The sequence below is a fragment of the Helianthus annuus genome, chromosome 5 (assembly GCF_002127325.2).
Source record: "Helianthus annuus cultivar XRQ/B chromosome 5, HanXRQr2.0-SUNRISE, whole genome shotgun sequence".
Taxonomy (NCBI): Eukaryota; Viridiplantae; Streptophyta; class Magnoliopsida; order Asterales; family Asteraceae; genus Helianthus; species Helianthus annuus.
This window is the reverse complement of record NC_035437.2, coordinates 121,031,848-121,046,112: the sequence shown is the minus strand read 5'-3', so window position 1 is coordinate 121,046,112 and position 14,265 is coordinate 121,031,848. Positions and strand designations below refer to the sequence as shown.

General features: G+C 41.5%; 1 long non-coding RNA gene across 1 annotated transcript; it reads left to right on the top strand.

Moving 5' to 3' along the window:
- The first annotated feature begins 1,529 nt into the window (after positions 1 to 1,529).
- On the top strand, positions 1,530 to 3,999 carry LOC110939016. Its single transcript, XR_002591891.2, has 5 exons — positions 1,530 to 1,793; positions 1,880 to 1,951; positions 2,037 to 2,115; positions 2,810 to 2,888; positions 3,600 to 3,999. It is a non-coding gene; the product is annotated as an uncharacterized LOC110939016 (long non-coding RNA).
- The last annotated feature ends 10,266 nt before the right edge of the window (positions 4,000 to 14,265 follow it).

The following is a 14,265-nucleotide window of genomic DNA, read 5'->3' as shown; positions in this document are numbered from 1 at the left end:
TTCCAAGAAAATTTTATCCCCTTTCTTAAAAGTTGAGTGAGTGGTAGAGCTATAATAGAAAATCCTTCCACAAAACGTCGGTAATAACCCGCTAACCCTAGGAAACTACGAACTTCAGTAACTGAGGTCGGTCTAGGCCATTTAGTGATAGCCTCTACCTTAGACGGGTCCATAGTGATACCGTCAGCTGATACAATGTGGCCCAGGAATGCCACTTTCTCAAGTCAAAAGTCGCACTTAGAGAACTTGGCATATAAATTCTTCTGACGTAGGGTCTCAAGAACAGTGCGAAGGTGGTTTTCATGTTCTTCTTGGCTCTTAGAAAATACCAGAATATCATCAATGAACACAATAACAAAGCGATCCGAATACTCGTGAAATACTCGGTTCATGAGATCCATAAATACAGCAGGAGCATTTGTCAATCCAAAAGGCATGACTAGAAACTCATAATGACCATACCGGGTACGAAACGCTGTCTTAGGAACATCCTGATCTCGGACCTTCAACTGATGGTACCCTGATCTGAGATCGATTTTTGAGAAAAATTTCGCTCCTTGGAGCTGATCAAAAAGGTCATCAATACGCGGTAAAGGATAACGATTACGAATGGTGATTTTGTTAAGCTCCCTATAGTCAATGCATAACCGCATGCTACCATCCTTCTTCTTCACGAATAATACTGGTGCTCCCCATGGTGATACACTCGGTCGAATGAGTCCACGTTCCAGAAGTTCTTGTAATTGCTCCTTCAACTCTTTCAATTCTAGAGGGGCCATACGATAAGGTGCCTTAGAAATAGGTTCAGCCCCGGGAATTAGATCAATAGTGAACTCTACCTCACGATCAGGTGGTAACCCTGAAAGTTCTTCTGGAAAAACGTCAGAATAATCTCGAACAATGGGAAAGTTTTCAATACCGGGTGCATCCACAGACGTATCTTTAATAGCAGCTAAAAATCCTTCACACCCGTGTGATATTAGCTTTAGAGCTTTAAGAGCAGAAATGATTTTGATAGATTTTCGAGGTTGAGTCCCTTGAAAAATAGAATCAGGATAACGGAGGTCACCAAAAATAACTCGCTTAGAGTGACAATCAATGGTTGCTCGATGCATAGCCAACCAATCCATGCCTAAAATGACATCAAAATCTCCCATTTGCATGGGATAAAGATTCGCTTTACGAACAATATTCCCGACCACAAGCGGGCAATCTCTATAGATGTGAGTAATAACAGTAGGATTTCCCATAGGTGTGGAAATAGCTAAGGGGTGATCCAAAAGAGAAGGCACGATTTTAAGATGTCGAGCAAATACTTTAAAACTCATATTCGAAACTTTAAAACTCATATACTTAATACTATAACTGTTAAAACCAATGTTTTGAACGTTTGTCATTTCTTTTGTTCAACTTAAAAAAAAAAAGAAAGAAACTATATAACTTTATAGCAAAATAAGACTAACATTAATAATACACATTCAACCCACGTTGAATTTATGGTCCAATTTCAAAATCATTATCTCCAAAAATCCTCAAAATCACTTTCAACTGAATACCGGAAGAATTGCGTTTCATTGAAGTAGTTCGTTATAAAACACATCTCAACCAATCGTGTTCCATCACCATAGAAAGTTCCATCGCACAACACCTAAACCTTCACTCCTGTTGAGTAGTTTCCAACCAGCCGGCTAGTCACTGCTGTACCACCGGTTGGGTGTACACCGGCGCCTTCAGGTTCGATCACTCGGAAGCCCAAAACCGTTGGTTTCGTTCGGATCTATTTGGCCGTTAAGGTATCTAGTCGAAACCTAGTCGAATTTCGAATACAGTTGTTTAGATCAGTTTTGTTGATTTTTTTTCATTCCGGCGACATTGGCAGCCACCGCACACCTTCCGGTTCGATCAACTGCGGCCGCTGCCGTAAATTCTTTCTCGTCTCTGTGTGAGCCAGGTACAAATATTTCTTTTTTTTTCGCTAAATCGGGCCCTACGAAGTTGAGTTAATGATATCGAATCGTTACAAAAATTATGCACAGCCGCCAAATCATTGTTCTATTGTCGTCAATCCGTAGCCGTAAACCATTGATTCCTCATCTGTATCGCTTAGTTATTAAGGTAACATCCAATCCTCCACACTCGACATTTCATTCTTGTCATAAGCATGCACCACTAAATCCATTTAAATGTTGTTTTTGTAATAGTTACAGTGGTTTTAAGGTGACTTGAGGTTGAAGATGAATGGGTTGGTTGTAGTGGATTTATATTATTTTATTAGTATGAAAATTGTGTGTTTCAAAATTGTAATACAAATATCAAAACCATTTGGTGTACAGCATCTTATATTTACCCAAATTAGAAATGACTATTTAAATAATTTCATCAATTTATTATTATGTAAATTAATTTGGAATCGTCTTTTGAGTTGGCTATTATAAAGAATATATTTTCAACAAAATTTTTATCCTAACATTGGTAGTCTATTTCGTTATAGGAGTTTGTAAATGGATGTCTCAATTATAAAGTGTGGGTTCTATAAATATTATATGTTAAGCATTTATAGTCACTCTTTTAGGAAGTCGGTGTACAACATTATATTAGATACCTACACTAATCTTATAAGTAATTTACTAGGAAACATTTTTGTTACTGTGATTAAAGGCAATATAACTAAAATCATGGGGTGATATATAGACATATATATAAAAGACCTTTTGCAATTATAATAAGTGAATTTTCATAAAAAAAAAATGAAAACAATACAAATGCTAAAAACATGAATTTAACCAAGATATATATACATTTTCTTTAGGTTCTCGTATTTTTCAAGAGAGACACTAGGGTGGCATACACTAGTTGAAATCTACGATTATTGTTATCCGCTAATTAAGGTACGGATTCTGTGGTCTTTTCTCTTAGCGTTTTCTATCGTTATTTTAGTGTCTAGTTCATCGAACCGTTATCGTTGTTTCCTCAAGTATTGAATTGAATTGTTCCCATTGATTCACATGCGATAGATTAATTCCTTAAGCTCATTATCGTATGTTCCTATTAATTATTGATCATTGCCATAGATGTGCATTATTGTACTAGTTGACTTAAGAGTACCATTTTATTGACCTCAATACCCGAGCACATCCACCTATGGGGACATAGGGCGTCATCATCGGCACCGATGACGTGCACCATCCGTGACGGTGCGATTAGTTCACGGCGTCTCTATATTAGAATATATGGTTTATTGATTATTGAGAGGCGTATGGATCGATCCTAGGATATTGTTGTTACTTATTGGTATTGGGATAGGTGTGTGTGCCCACATCCCCTCTACATATTGGTACATTGGAACTGCAGCTAATGTACACATTGCTTATTGTTTATTGTCATTGGCTCACATGGGTATTTCCACATAGATTCGTTTCGTATTGATTGACCATTGATTAGTCTTGACTGTACCGTTACATTGTTATTGTTATAGTATCGTTTCACCATTTATCGAATACTGTATTGATCGTTACCATTATTGCTATTGTTTTTCCGTTACTGGGCAATTTTTGGCTCAGCCGTGTTTCTTTTGTTGTTTTCTCTTGTTTCTTAAACAGGTACTCAGGGGAACTTGGGGAAAAGTGCGAAGAGAGAAAACTAAATGGCTAGATTTGGAAATAAGGAGTATAAATAAATTGCTATTTAAATTTTAGACATTTTTTTTATTTTCATTAAAATACGTTGTGTGGTTTTAAATTTTTAAACCTTTGGAGTTAATGTTTTATTTGAGTTAAGTTTTGAAAAGTCTCTGATTACTGTATTGGGTGACACGTTAGCCCTATTCGGGCTGGGGTGTTACAAGAAGGCTCTTGGTGATCAAAACCCTTAAGCTGAGGGTGCTGGTACTAGTCATCAAGATTGAAGGTTTCTGGCTTGCATGTCGTGTATAGGCCTGATGGCCTTGTAATCGTTCGACAATTCCCTTGAACAATTTACCTGTCTTTCATGCTTTGTCAACAATTTACTTTCGGTTGTTATGTTTGTTGGTATTTTGATACACTTGGTATATTTATGCTAACTATGGGTTACTAGTCTTATTCATTGTGGATTTTGTTATCGTTATAATATGTGAATGTGTAATTACTTTGATTAGGTGTCACGAATGTATGATGGCTGAGACAGGTTAGATTGTGTTAGTCATCGTAGCTTTACGCTGTATTGTGTTATGCTTGGAAAACTTTACAACGTTTGGTCTGTCGTTAGGCGCGTAGTTTGATTCGTGTATACGAAGTGATCGTTTTATAGGTTATTGTGTTGACCCGGCTGTGTTCAGCCTTGGGGGTCTTACAATGTTTGTTTTACCTTGTTTACGATGTTTTTCGTGTATAGGTGGGCATGAAGTGGTGTTTGGCTTGATGGGCTTTAGTTGTGTATTTTTGACCCGGCTGTGCGCTTAGTTGCGACGAGCCTTTGAGCTCAACAACGTTTCCCATGTATGAGCCATTGATGTTTTCGTGTATGCCCGAAGTAATATATGCAGTTGTGACAGAAATTCGCACGAGATAAGATAGCCAACACTTCTTGTATTAAAGTTAACTGTGTTGGGCCCACGGCCATTCATTACAAGGAAAAATAAAACTATAGCCATCTACATATAACATTTCCTTAGTTGCTGGGCATTCCAAGTCATAGGGACTTCTTTGTTTTCGAGTGTGCGCAGCTTGTACGCTCGTTTCCCAAGGACTTCATCTATGACGTAAGGCCCCTCCCACTTGGGAGCTAGTTTTCCCAGTCTTTTGGTGTTGGACGCCTCGTTGTCCCTCAAGACGTAGTCTCCGGGGTTGAATGTGCAGATTCTGACCTTGCTGTTGTAGTATTTTTCCAGCTTGGTTTTGTATTTTGCCTCGTTGATTGCTGCCATTTCTCTTCTTTCTTCTAGAAGGTCCAGATCCAACCTTCTTTCTTCTTCATTATTGACAACATTCATTGACAACATCCTTGGAGATGGCAGATCTATCTCTGTTGGTATCACGGCTTCGGACCCATAGACTAGGCTGAACGGTGTTTCACCATTGCTTGTCTTTGGCATAGTCCTATGGGCCCACAGTATGCTGGGCAACTCATCAACCCATCCTCTTCGCTGCGTTCCGAGCCTCGCCTTAATACCGTCCACGATACTTTTGTTAACTGCTTCGACCTAACCATTTCCTTGTGGGTGCGCCACCGAGGAAAAGGTGTGTTCTATGTTCAGCTCCTTGAACCAATTTTGAAGATCTTCAACAACGAAATTTGTTCCGTTATCAGTTATGATTCTTAGAGGTAGCCCGAAACGACAAATTATTTGTTCCCAGATGAACCTTCACACCACAGTAGATGTGGTTAATGCTAACGCTTTTGCTTCCACCCATTTTGTGAAATAGTCTACTGCGACTATGATAAACTTCACTGCTCCTGGGGCTTCTAGAAAAGGACCAACCATATCTATACCCCATTGCTGGAACGGCCATGCCGTTGTTACGGGGACTAACTCATTCTTTGGGCGCATAGTTTTTGGGGTGTGTCTCTGACAACCACTGCATTTCCTCAAGACTTTGACTGCATCCTGATGCATCCCTGGCCAGTAATAACCCGCGTTCATTACTTTCGCTACCACCATTCTTGGACCGGCATGAATGCCGCAAATGCCCTCGTGTACTTCGCGGATCAAATAATTTGCATCTTCTGGATCTACACATCTCAGTAATGGTCTGAGGTACGATTTCCTGTACAGAATGCCATCAGACATTTGGTAATGCTCGGACTTGTACTGTATTTTTCTTGCTTCAGCTTTGTTTTCAGGTAGTATTCCAGACTGGAGATACATGATGATCGGAGTCATCCAGGATGTTGCTCCCAGTTAGATGACGTTCACCTGCCTTAATGGTACTGATGGGTTTCTTAGAACTTCAATGCGCACGTCTTTAGCTAGATGCTGGAAGCTGGTGGATGCGAGTTTGTTCAGTGCATCTGCTGGTTTGTTCTTGCTCCTGTTAATGTGATGCACCTTGTAGGAATTGAAGTTTTGGAGCAAAGTTTTTTCTTGGTCTAGGTATAGTGCCATCACATCTCCTTTGGCGTCATACTGATCATTAATCTGTCCTGCTACGAGCATGGAGTCTACATGCGCTTCTATATGTTTGACTCTCATCTTGATTGCTAAGCGCAAACCAGCAAGAAATGCTTCATACTCGGCCTCGTTATTTGTGCTCTTGAAGTCTAACCGGATGGCGTATGTGAACTCATGTTTTTCTGGACTTACCAACCTAAGTCCTGCTCCTGCGCCATCTTCATTCGATGCGCCATCCGTATATAGTAGCCATGGTTCTTCTGAACATTGTTTTTCAGTCTTCTCCATTGCTTTGCATTCTCTGTCTTTGTCATCGGGCACCTCTGTCAAGAAATCAGCCAACACTTGACCTTTGATCGCTGGCCTTGGTCTAAAAACCACGTTGTGGCCTCCCAGTTCTATAGCCCACTTCGCTAATCTTCCGGATATCTCAGGTCTTGCCAGGATGTTGCCGATGTTGTAATTCGTCAGGACGTGAATGACATGGTTAGCAAAGTACCTGCGCAATTGCCTGGACGCGTGAATCAATGCGAGGACCGGCTTTTCCATTATGGCATATCTTGTTTCTGGGTCATTCAAGATGCGAGACACGTAATACATTGGCGTTTGTTTGCCTTGTCGGTCTACCAGTAGAACTGCTCCTACCGCTTTTTCTGATGCTGACAGGTACATTACCAGGGGTTCACCTTTCATTGGTGCTGTCAGCGTTGGCAATCGTATGAGACAGTCTTTCATCTATCGGAATGCATGCTCGGCTTCTGGAGTCCATTGGAACTGATTCTTCTTTACACAGTTGCGGAGTGTTTTGATAAACGGGAAAGATTTTACTGTGATTGGCGAGGAAACGGTTGAGTGCTGCTAACCGTCCGGCCAACTTCTGCATTTCTTTTATCGTCGATGGTGAAGGCATCCGCTCTATCGCTTGCACCTTTTCAGGATTGACCTTAAACCCATCCTTTGTAACGATAAAACCCAGGAACTTCCCTTCTTCCATCCCAAAGGAACACTTCGCTGGATTTAGCTTAATATTTACCCGCGCAACGTATCGAACGTTTTTTGAATGTTTACCAGCATCATACTTTTTTCTTTGCTCATGATGACCAGGTCATCCATGTATACTTCGATGTATTTGCCGATAGCATCGCTGAATGTTTCATTCATCAGTCTCTGGTAAGTTGTGCCTGCATTCTTTAGACCAAAGGGCATTTTTGTATAACAGTACAACCCTGTTGATGTGCGAAATGCAGTTTTGTCCTCATCCTGGATAGCCATCTGCACCCGATGGTATCCTTTATAACAACCGAGGAAACATTTCCACCTGAAAGACGCTAGTGAATCGATCTTTTCGTCAATCTCCGGTAAAGCGTAGCAATCGCGCGGGCATGCTTTGTTCAGATCTTTGTAGTCCACGCACATTCTCCAACCGCTGTTTCCTTTAGTGACCATCACTGGGCTGGCCACCCAGGTTTGATAACGAACTTCTCTGATGAAACCAGCGTTTAGTAATTCTGTAATCTGTTCTTGCATAGCATCGTGCTTTATGTCTCCCAGATGACGTTTCGTGTGTACCACTGGTTTGGCATTTTCAGAAACATTCAGCCTGTGTTCTGTTATGTGCCGTGGAACGCCAACCATATAGGTTGGTGTCCAGGCAAACACGTCTATGTTCTCGAATAGTAACTTTTTTAGCGCCACGCGCGTGAGATCTGACATTGCTGGGCCCAAGGTGACAGTTTGCTCTGGATACTTGTTGTTCAGAATCCATTTTTTGGGTTCTGCGCGCGGAGTGGGTTTGCTTGTTTTTGCTGGTCTGATTTCATCGGTCGCGAGGACCTCTTTGCTTGCATAAATTATGGCTATCCCTATTTCTATTGGGAAACCAACAGCTGAATATGGTCCTGAGCAAATCATGCTAAAATCTCCTTGGGACTCTCTTCCCAAAAGGATATCATGTCTTGAATTTGCTGGTAACACCATGAATGTGACTTCTTCCGTTCTTGAATTCCTTCCATCGGAGAGTAGCACCGGGAATGATATCTGGCCTAGAGGGAAAACGGCCTCGTTGCAGAAACCAGTGAGTGGGTAATCCACTGGCTCTAGGCGCGCTTTGTCTTCTTGGTCGAGTTGGTTAAAACATTGCTTATAAATGATGTCCGCGGTGCTCCCTGGATCTATAAAAATGTAGTCAGTCTGGTAATGGCCGAACACACCAGGAATGACTATAGGTCTTCTTTCTCTTGGACCCCCTCGTACCACAGGGAAGACGACTTGTCTTTCGTGCCAAGAATCATCTTGGGCACGCTTGTTGTAGTTCTTCCGTGGTCTTCTTTAACCACCTTGGATCATGTGAGTTTCTAACTTTCGAAGCTTTTTGTTGTCTGGGCCTTCTTCCCTTCTTTGGATCTGTCGATTGTCCCTTTTTCCACCTTTTACTAGATGTGTGAGTTTGCCATTTTTCAAAGAGCGTTCTATCTCTTGTTTGAGGCTGATGCAGTCATCTGTGAGGTGACCTGTGTCTTTATGGAACTCACAGAAGAGGTTTGGGTCTTGCCCCCTCTTATTTCTCATTTGCAAGGGAGGTTTGAACTGATGATTTTCTGTGGACAGAACTTCGAAGGGGGTTTTCGTCAAATGCGTCCATTGCTTTTCTCTATTCTCTTTTTAACTTCTTTGCGATGACTGATCTGGTTGATCTTGGCGCGCACGTCCTCAGCTGGCGGACTTCGTTCTCTATAACCAGATGATTTCCAGGGCTGACCCTTGCCTTTCTTGTTCCGTCTATCATGCTGGTTGTAACTGTACTGACGGCTATCATCGCCGGTCAGTTGTTTGTCAGTTCTCGCAATTGTTTTCGCTGCTTCAATAAAGGTATCCCAGTCTTTGGGACCCCCATCCCTTCCTTTGACTCTTTTGATCAGGTCATCGCATTTAACGGCCCTCATAAAGTGTGCGCGCATCATCTTCTCCCCTGCATCTCCGATTTCTAGACACTCTTTGTTGTATCTAGTGATGAAGTCTTCAACGCTTTCATGGTCTTTCCTCCAGATGTTCAAACAATCTGCTGGATCTCTAGTGTGTCTGCGCTGTAGGGAGAAATGCGCGAGGAACTTATCTCGAAAATCCATCCAGGATTTAATTCTTCCTGCTGGTAGGCTATCAAACCAGACGCGCGCTGCGCCGACAAAGGTTTGCGTGAAGAGATGACACCAACTTGGTAGCGTCCAACCACCTATTAACCCTGCGCCGTTGAAGACTTGGAGGTAGTCATCAAGATCTGTTAAGCCATTGTAATTTCCCACATTGTGTGGCAGTTTGGTCTTGTCGATATCGGTTGTTGCGATCTCTCTGATGAACTTTGACTTTTCAGCTATGCCTTCAGGGCGGTAGCTTAACGAATAATCATGTTCTGCATTTGGATTATACCCCGCGCGTTTATGGGGTTTATACGCTTCATGTTCTGGTGGCAATCTGCTGAATACCATGCTTTCTCTCTTGTACGTTGTGTCATCATCTTCATTGTAGCTGTCCCATTCATCGTTTATATTGCCCGAGCCTAGGCGGCTGTGTACTGGTTTCCTCTGCTGGTGAGTGTGTTGCACATAGTTGCTTTCCGTTTCACCATAAGTGTCACGCGTGTCGTGCACACTTTGCCTTCTGATGTTGGGTGCTTTCTCGGGATGCTGGTTCCGCGCATGCGTTTGTTGAGGGATATGGGTGTTTGGAGGCTTTTGTGGTGGAGTGACAAAAGCGGACTGATTAGCTTGCGCTTGGAGCAAAGCTTGATGTGCGCTGAGTTGTGCATAGACAAGGTGCAGAGACCCCGTTTGCTCGGCATACCAGGAGGCCAGAGTTTTTCCTTCAGGTAGCCCTAAAAGTGCCGAGAAGTTCAACTGTGCCTGACCCGATGGTGCTGACGGACCAGCCCCATGGTTTGGTGTTGGAACTTCTGGGGGTGTTTGGTTAACTACTCCGGGTGGAGTTTCGAAAGCTGCTCCGTTTGTGGTTTGATTGATAACTCTGGAGGTGCTCCCAAAGATATCAGGTAACTCATTGTTTACTTGCTCCTCCCTGACGGTCTCGTTCCCTTGATGCCATTGGACGTGAGCGGTGTCCGTAATCAGTTCAAAGGAAGAGATTTCTCCGTCCAGGTGAGGGGAAGGGTTTGGTTCAGTCATTTAGAGAGTTTTTCGAAGAAAAAGGAGATGAAAATGGTTTGCAAAAGATGCGGTGGGTGCCAATGATGAAACGCTGGTTAACATCGAAGGTTAACTAGTTGGGTCGTCTCTTATGTGGGTTCAATCTCCTTCTCTACTCGCCTAAGACTGAGGTCCTACAAAACAGCAACACCGTTAGCTCGTTAAGGGGGGAATATGGGGGTTTCCCTCTTAACCGGGCTCCGGCTGTAACACCCCGTGTTTCGAAAGTCAAAGTCAAGATTGAAGTCAAAGGAAGAAAAGATTGCTAATTGCGATCTGCCCCTCCTTACTCAACTACTATTTTGACTTCTTTGACTTGTAATCGAATCTTTTATTTTGTTTACTTTAGTTGTATTATGTGTAGTATCTGTGAATAATTGAGGTTTAATCGATGTTATATCGCTTATCGCATCGCAATCGCATTCACAACCCGAATTATGCGTTCTGGATATTGTTTTACGTGTGTGTGCTCTTTATGTGTTGCTTGTGCATGTTTAATTATGTTTATGTTTATAGTGATTAATCGAAACACAATCGGAACTCTATCGCAATCGAATCTCAGACGCTAAACGACAGTTATTTATGATGATTGTATGTAGGGGTGTGCATGGGTTGGTTTGGTTCGGTTTTTACTATTAACCATAACCATAACCGCTAGTTCGGTTATGGAGTTTTGGTAACCATAACCATAACCAAACTTCGGTTACGGTTAATCGGTTATGAAGTCGGTTATGGTTCAGTTTTGGTTAATTTCGGTTAATTAACCAAGCAAGGTTTGAAATAAATAGGGTTGTGCACGATTTGAACTTAGCTTGAGCCTATTTTATAAGATAACAAAGACTAAACTTTTTGGTTAAACTACCGATTTGGGGTTATTTTTAATAAGGTAATTCTCAAACAAAAAAAAATAATGGCCATAACACCTTAGTTCTTTATCAAAATAAATGAGATCTACATCAAGATCATTTTGTTACTAACATACTTTTATCTTAGTAAAAACTCTCTATATGGTTTTGTAAAACACAAATCCATTATATAAAGTTAACATTACAAATTCGGTTCGGTTTTGGTTATATCGGTTAACCAAAGCTTCATAACCATAACCATAACCGATTGAGCGATTATACAAAGTTTCGTAACCATAACCATTGGTTATATTGGTTATCGGTTATTAGTGGTTCGGTTATGTCGGTTATGATTCGGTTATCGGTTATGGTGGTTAAATTGCTCACCCCTAATCGTATGTTAGATATAGTATTTGTGTGTATATTATTAATTTATCGCATTGCTCGCTCGAAACGCATCGCAACGCAACGCTCAACACGAAACGATGAAACTCAACACGTCGGACACCAGGATCGAGTGGCCAACCGATCGAGTGGCCATCCGATCGGAGTGCCATCCGAATCGGATTGCCATCCGATCGGATTGCCATCCGATCGAGTTGCCATCCGATCGGTGACCAATCTGATCCATGCTCCCTTTCCTCTTTTGGAAACCCTAAAAATACCCTCCTGTCACATCACTTGTGATGTGACAGCTCCTCTGCTCGACCAGCCACCCTCAAGCTCTATTTCTCTCGATTTCTCGCTATTCTTGTAAGTTTCCAACCTAAGTATTGTACTTCTATGATCTACATGCACTCCTTCATCTTTTTCACCTTTGAAACTTGACTTTTAACCGTGAAATCAGTGGATTTGAGGTGTTCTAGGGTGATGTCATCATGGAGTTCTTATGAACTTCAAGTTTTGACTTCATTCGACCAAGAATAACTTAGATCTGAAGGATTTCCACATAATTACACAACGATTTCGCATAGATCTACACATTTTCATGGTTAAAAGGATTGAAAAATGGTTTTCTAACGTTCTTTCAACTCTTTTACACTCAATGCACTCAAAATCGATAGAATCGGAGCTCGTTCTGATCTTCTACTCTTTCTTAGTGATGTGTCGGTTCAAGATCTGAATTCTATCCAAGAGACAACTGATTTCGGGTTAAACATGAACCACCGTCTCGAACAGTTAACCGATCGGACTAGGGTAATTCCTGTTCGATCGGATCACTTGGGTCTTGATGGGGGTTTATGTTGTTTAGCACGTTGTCATATCGTCTCGAACAAACCGCAAACTTAACGATTTTCCAAGTTAGCAACACGATCAAGTCGCAAGACGGATTGACGTCCGATCGGATTGCCATCCGATCAAACTGCAATCCGATCGGATTGCACCTTGAAGGTTCAGCACTTAAACTTTCTACTCAATTTTTCAAAAGATCTGAACGTCAAACGGATTACCGTCCAATCGGATTGCCATCCGATTGAATGACCATCCGACCATGTGACGTTTGGAACTTCAACACTTAAACGATTTTCGACATGTTCAATGCATAGTCAGTAATTAACGGATTGCCACCTGATCGGATTGCCATCAAATCAAGTGACAAACCTGCGGTGAACTTGCTCTCACTAAGTGTCCTACTAATCGGATCGCCATCCGATCGAACGGCCGTTCGATCGATCGACCTGAAGGGTAGAGATACTTCTTTGTTTTCAAAATGCTACAACGAAAACTTCAAAGCCATCATACACAAACACATTCTTACCAAACAAGATGTCAATCCAATCGAATGGCCATCCGATTGGATGACCATCCGAATGGATTGACATCCGATCGACTGGCCATCCAATCGGATTACCATCCGACACTTATCACCCTTGCATCGTTTAACGCACCACTCATCGTTTATGCTATCGTTAACTATTCAGGCTAATCTCTCCCAGCGCTCCCTTCAATCCAAGAGAGTGTTTACTTGTTAAACACAATCTGTTAGTATACTCGATCCCTTTTTGCTTTACGTACATTTGGGTGTTACATATGTTACTTATGCTAAATCATAATCGACACACAACGCAAACACTATTTATATGCTAACCACTATCGCATGTTACGTGTTATTCGATGAATGCTTGTATGTTATGTTAACACAGTGATTGTTGCCTGACACCTTAGCAACGATAGTACTATAGTTTGGACTTAGCACCTGTTATGGACAGGGGTTGTTAAGGGCTTTACTTCACGTGTCCCAGTGGGGATATGTGTTGCGCATTCTACAACTCGCAGTCACGTCTGTGCATATTTCTCTATCGATAACCTACTAGCTTTCACTTTATACATGTTACATGCTGGTTATGCGTAAACTATTTCGAACTCTATTATTATTATTATCAAACTTGTATGCTCACCTTTACACTATGTGTATTGACCTTTACTTTAACGTATGTGACAGGTGCTTAGGATGTTGTGCTTTATCTGCTTTTGTGGAATCAAGTAGGATGGAGTCTAGAAACAAAGACAATTTATTTATTTAAATCTGAGTTGTCGGAACATGTTTTGTTTTGAGAATATTTATGTCTGTAATAATTAGATTACTTAATGGGTTATGGTATGGGACATAATATTAACTATTTGGTAATTTAGTAGTTATGGAATTTCTCCTGACAATCTATTTCGCTCAGTGCCATGCCCCGATGTTTCCGCCATCGGTTGGGGTGTGACAGATTGGTATCAGAGCCGGGAATTAGGCAAGACTCGACCTAGTCCGGGTCGATGACTTAGAAATGACCTAGTCTATAGTCTAAGTACCAACAGACCGACTTGTGCATGCCCTTTTAGGGGTTATCGTACGAGCTTACTTGCTATTCCTCGCTATTCTCGCTTACACTACACTATTACTGCACTCTAATTTTCGAAAAATGAACGAGTGATTGGATCGAGATTAGCTGTGAAAATCGCAAACTCACGACTAAATTGCTTGTTCGCCCCGCATTTTTATCTATAAACAGGAGAATTTGCGTTGAATAAGGAGTGAAATCCATACTTTAACGCAGATTTTCTTCTCTATTTTATCAAAACAGGAATAAAGTCGCTAAGTTAGTGGTGAAACCTGAACCTCGACGACTTGTTCCGACCTTTATTTTGG